General features: G+C 37.0%; 1 pseudogene; it reads left to right on the forward strand.

Moving 5' to 3' along the window:
• Positions 1 to 1945: 1945 nt before the first annotated feature.
• On the forward strand, positions 1946 to 3933 carry LOC131070361 (clathrin heavy chain 1-like; annotated as a pseudogene).
• The last annotated feature ends 2111 nt before the right edge of the window (positions 3934 to 6044 follow it).

Below are 6044 nucleotides of genomic sequence, written 5' to 3' on the forward strand. Positions count from 1 at the left end.
GAAATCCCATACATTCAGTACAATGGCATCATGATAAGTTCTTCAAACTTAATATAGTTGGACCTCATATATCGAGAATCCTAAAGAGATGTCCACAATTGGATGGGTTGGTCCTCACATTCCCTATTCTTGGTATTTAATTTTAGGCCCTCAAGCTAAAAACCCTTTACATATCCATAAAATAGCACTAGATACATCAATAGCGAATAAAATTTGAAATTGGGAAGAGTATCATACCTAAGGTTTAAAAAACCTTCGTGCAACCTCTCTACTAGATATGTTACATAGTCAAAAGGCCTAGGTTAATACATTTGTATATCAAAGGCTAACACCAGTGGTCTAGTGCTTTCCAGATCAGGCACCTCCACCCCTCCTCCTTGCCCACAAGACATATATATCTACTGCAAGTAGTGTCTGAACAAATCAATGCTAAATGGTGGCTCGTCTTCCTCTATTAATTTTTCTGCCTGCCTCTTGTGAATGGCAAATTTCCAGCCAATATATGTAGTCTCCATTCTGAGGTATTCTTCCTCTAACTCCCCAAAGGACAAGGGCTTATCAGGACTGGGGTCTAAATTGAAAACCTCATTTATGGTACCCACAGAAAATCTAATAAATGCTTCCCCATTTGGGAGTTGAATGCACCTCTTCACCGAATTATAATTCCTCACCAAAACCTCTAGCAATCTTATGTTTACAAAAACATTGGGGGCCGTTAGCTTACCTAAATTCATCATCCAAGGATTGCAAAGTGGCATCTCCTTGTTCCTTCTCAAATAGTGGAACATAAACAATTCATTTCCCCTTACCTTGGTCTAGACATCTCCGACCTCTTTGTACTTGTCTTCTAATTGGTCTCTCCCCGACAGGTGCTGCTTCGACGTTCTAGATTTTGGGTCGGGTGCTTGCATTTGGTCTATCATGTCTTGGTTTAACTTCCTGACTAGAGGCACCTCTTCAATTTTTCCTTTCTTTGCCTTAAAGTCAGGGCTCTTGGCCGCCCTCTTCTTTCCTATTGAACTCAAAGTTTCCATTTCTACAATTACAATCCTCTGCTTTGTTTTTCAAAGGCGCAATGTGTTCTATCTGTGTATTCTTCTTTCACCAACGTAGTATCTACACAAGGCAATATCTAGTTCTGTTGTATTCATTTGCAATAATGAACTTCTCATAAAATTTTCCTCATGCGTACCATAGATGCACATCTACTGCAAGTGTTAAATAGAAGACTTTTAAATATTTCAGTTTTGAATTCTGATATGACAATGGCTCATCGGCATATGCCTCCCTAATGAATATTTCCCTTTTGGTGCTCTTTGAACAGCCTTTTATTTGCTTTGACATATTACTTTCTCTTATCAGGATACCCTAAGCCGATGACTCCTTTTCCTCCTCATCGGTATATCTCAAACCGATATTCTCATCGGGCGTCGGGTGAGCTCATTTAGCATTATCGCGATAGGCATTGTTTCCCCGATGGGCTTCACCATTAGTATAGATCTTCCCAATGCAACCGTCTTCATCACTATGATTCTTCCTGATAGTGTCTTCGCTTCGCTCAATCAATCTGCTCCTTCATCAGGTATTGAGGTAATCCGAAATGAAACATACTGATAATCAAAGTCTTCCTGATAGAGTATATTTCATTGGTATATATTTCACTGATGATTTCTTCAGGTGTCGAGGTGGCTCAAAGTAACACATACTAATCTATTTGGATATACCAATGCAACTGGCTTCATTGCCATGAGTCTTCCTGATAGTGTCTTCACTCCGCTCAATTAGTTCACTCCTTCATCGAGTATTAGGGTAATCCAAAATGAAACATAACAATAAGCAAAGTCTTCTCAATAGAGTATGTTCCATCAGTATATGTTTCATCGATGATTTCTTCAGGCATCGGGATGGCTCAAAGTAACACATATCAATCGCTTTGGCTATACTAATGGACTCTTCCTTTCACCACTCTTATTGGTATAAGTCTTACCGATACCCTCATCGGCTATCGGCAAGACAATTCTCCACTACTGTTGCTAGTGTTTACTATGATGATGGGTCATATTGGTATATTTTTTTCCGATGCATCAATTCTCCTCAACTTTTCTCCTTGATCAGTATAACTTATGCCTATGAGTACAACTGCGACTTACTACGCTCTCTCATCAGTATATGGTATCTCGATGCCTCCTCACATCAATCCGGTGATTGTGAACTTGTAGAGGAATTGGTGGTGTATTTTATGGAACAAGTATACAATTGGTAAAGCATATAGTTGGTTGTTCTCTCTCACAAGGTAAAGTATTTTTTTTTTTTTCATTTTGGATTGGGGCATTGAAATGGGACTTACTTTTGCAATTTATAACTACAGGGCAAGAAAGAATTTTTTGCTTCATGCTTGTTCATATGCTATGACTTGATCAGACCAGACGTGGCTTTAGAACTTTCCTGGGTGAATAGTATGATTGACTTTGTGTTTCCATACCTACTTCAGGTTCTTGATATACTCTGATGATTCTACGAATATTTTAAGTTTCTCTTTAATAAACATTTTAAATCTTCTGCACAATCAAATAGCTAATATTCAAAGAATTTATTTTTCAAAGTTCATTCGAGAATACATGACAAAAGTTGATGAGCTTGTTAAGGACAAGTTAGAGGTTGTCCAAGAAGAGAAATCCAAGGAGAAAGAAGAGAAAGATCTTGTTTCTCAACAGGTATGCATTATTCTTAATTGAGCCTCAAGGAGAACTTGTTCTACTCTACTGACGGTTTTTAAAAATTCAAATAAATATGTGCCTATTTTGTTTACAAAATATGGCATTTTAAGAGAATAATTAAGGAAATTATAGAAAATAGCATGCGCATTTTTAAGAGCATATTTAAGGAAATTATAGAAAAATTATGTGGTAACATATTGCACTGTCTAAAAAGGATAATCTTAACAAGGATGCAATGGAAACTAGTTCTCAATCGGGTGATCGTGAACTTGCAGAGGAATTGCTCGTGTATTTTGTGAAACAAGTATTTTGTGGAATGAGTTAGAGGTTGTCCAAGAAGATAAATCCAAGGAGAAAGAAGAGAAAGATCTTGTTGCTCAACAGGTATGCATTTTGCTTAATTGAGCCTCAAGGAGCACTTTCTCTACTCTACTGACAGTTTTTAAAAATTCAAATAAATATGTGCCTATTTTGTTTATAGAATATAGCATTTTAAGAGCATAATTAAGAAAACTATAGAAAATGGCTTGCGCATTTTAAGAGCATAATTAAGGAAATTATAGAAAAATAGCATTTTTCAAGAAATTATAGAAAAATTATGTGCTAACATATTGCACTGTCTAAAAAGGATATTCTTTACAAGGATATAATGGAAACTAGTTCTCAATCGGGTGATCATGAACTTGTAGAGGAATTAGTGGTGTATTTTGTGGAACAGGTATAAAATTGGTAAAACATATAGTTGGTTGTTCTCTCTCACTGGCTAAAGTATATTTTGAATTTTCATTTTGGATTGGGGCATTGAAATGGGGCTTACTTTTGCATTTGGAACTGCAGAGCAAGAAAGAATGTTTTGCTTCATGCTTGTTCATATGCTATGACTTGATCAGACTAGATGTGGCTTTGGAACTTGCCTGGATGAATAGTATGATTGACTTTGTGTTTCCATACCTACTTCAAGTTATTGATATACTCTGATGATTCTATGAATATTTTAAGTTTCTCTTTAATAAACGTTTTAAATCTTTTGCAAAAATAAATATGTGCCTATTTTGTTTACAGAATATGTATGCTCAACTTCTTCCCCTTTACTTTGCCAACACCTCCAATGTCGGGCATGGGAGTGGGCATGGGAGGTTTCTTTTAGCTAGGTATGAGTGGAATGGAAATCCCTCACATGCCAGCTTATGGTATGCCACCTATGGGTGGCTATTGATGGGATTGAAGAACTTAACGTGGGACACAATTCTTAAATAATACATGGTTTTTTAGGATGATCTTCGAGTGGAAAGATTAGATTGTCAAATTGTTTTTATTTTTATTTGGTTGGTTGATACAAAATAACGAATCTTTAGTATTATCGTATTGGTTAGTCAGTTCAAATATTTCCATCCACCAAGCATTCGACACCCAAACCGTCGTATGATTAGATTGTCAAATTATTTTTATTGTCGTTTATTTGGCTGATACAGAATAACAAATCTTTAGTATTATCATATTGGTCAATAAGTGCAAATATTTGCATCCACCAAGCATCCAATGAGGATGTTGTATGTCTGATAGCATCCTTCTCAGATAAGAAGTGAGAGGGTGTCAGAATTTTGACGCCCACCCAATTTATTCCGATGATTGTCGAGTTTTGTCGATGGCTACGTAGTGAGGGGTCATTATTGGAATTCTGATGCCCACCCAATTTTTTCTAATGACTTATCGATTTTTTCTGATGCCCAGACCATCACACATAAAGCATCCTCATTGGTGCAGATGGCATCCTAGCCGTTAGACATCCGATGGCTAGACCATGATGTGACCATCTGAATTCAGACATCCAAACCATCGCACATACAACATCGTCATTGGTGCATATGCCCTCGTCCCGTCAAAATTTTGACAGCTACCCAGTGACAAGGTCATCTAAATTTAGACACCCGAACTATCGCACATACAGCATCCTCGTCAGTGTGGATGCCCTAGCTATCATTGGAATTCTGATGACTTATCAATTTTTACTGATGTCTAAGAAGTGAGGGGGCCATTAGTATTCTAATTTATTCTGACACCTTAGCCATCGGAACATACAACATCCTCATCAATGTGGATGCCCTCATGCCGTCAAAATTCTAATGGATACACACTGACGGGGCTGTCTAAATTTAGACACCCGAACCATCGCACATATAGCATCCTCATTAGTGTGGATTCCCTCGTTGTCATTGGAATTCTGATGACTTATCAATTTTTACCGATGGCTAAGCAGTGAGGGGGCCATCAGAATTCTAATTTATTCTAACGCCTTAGCCATCGGAACATACAACATCCTCATCGGTGTGGATGCCCTCGTGCCATCAAAATTTTGACAGATACACAGTGACAGGGTTGTCTGAATTTAAATTCTTGAACGGTCGCACATACAGCATCCTCATCAGTGTGGATGCCCTAGTTGCCGTTGGAATTCTAATCGTTGGCATTATAACAGACAAGGAAGATTGTTGGCATTTCAATAAGGATATTGAGAAGGTTGTTGATGATTATGGATATAACTGATTAAGGATGTTTACTGTCTTAATATTATTATTTTGTCATTGATGTTAAGAAATTGATTTTCTAATTCAGTATGATGTTGCCATATCTTAAGAAGTATGATTTGATGAGTATAAAGATGTTGGTAAAAGACACAGAAAGAATGTGATGAATAAGGGGAGGAATAAGTTATTCAATGGGCAACTATTACCAAGTTAGACAATGATGAGATCGTGATGTTTAGATTGTTTTGATATCCTACATATGTTATTGATTGTAAGGTTAATACTATACTATGTTATCGAGAAAAGAACCTAGTCGGTAAACCCTAAGAAACCTAGTCAGTAAACCCTAAGGTTATTGCTATCGGTTAATAAAGGCAGAATGTCTACCAAGTGAAGTTTAGTATTTATCGAGTTGCAACTGAGTAGTAACAGAACGAATTGAATGAATAAAAGCATTATTTAATGAAGGAAGCTGATGAGCTAGCTATGATTAAATGATTGGTATGCTGTGAATGAAGTTTGTTAAAAATCTATGGCAAAGGAAGATCAGCAGGAAGATCTATAGCTCAGATTGAACTGCATTACCCTAGCACAAGTTCCAAGGTGGGGTAAAACATTTTCAGATTGAAGGATACATTGAACCTAGTCAAGTTTGAAGATCTGATGGCTATGATTGATCATGGGATATGTGATCAAGGAGATTAAGTGGTTGGCAAGTTGTTTATACATAAGGAACTGTTGATAAACAATGTATGTGGGCAAGTGTATGCACAAGGATGCTACATAGTGATTACCGAGCATA

Source organism: Cryptomeria japonica, chromosome 3 (assembly GCF_030272615.1).
Source record: "Cryptomeria japonica chromosome 3, Sugi_1.0, whole genome shotgun sequence".
Taxonomy (NCBI): Eukaryota; Viridiplantae; Streptophyta; class Pinopsida; order Cupressales; family Cupressaceae; genus Cryptomeria; species Cryptomeria japonica.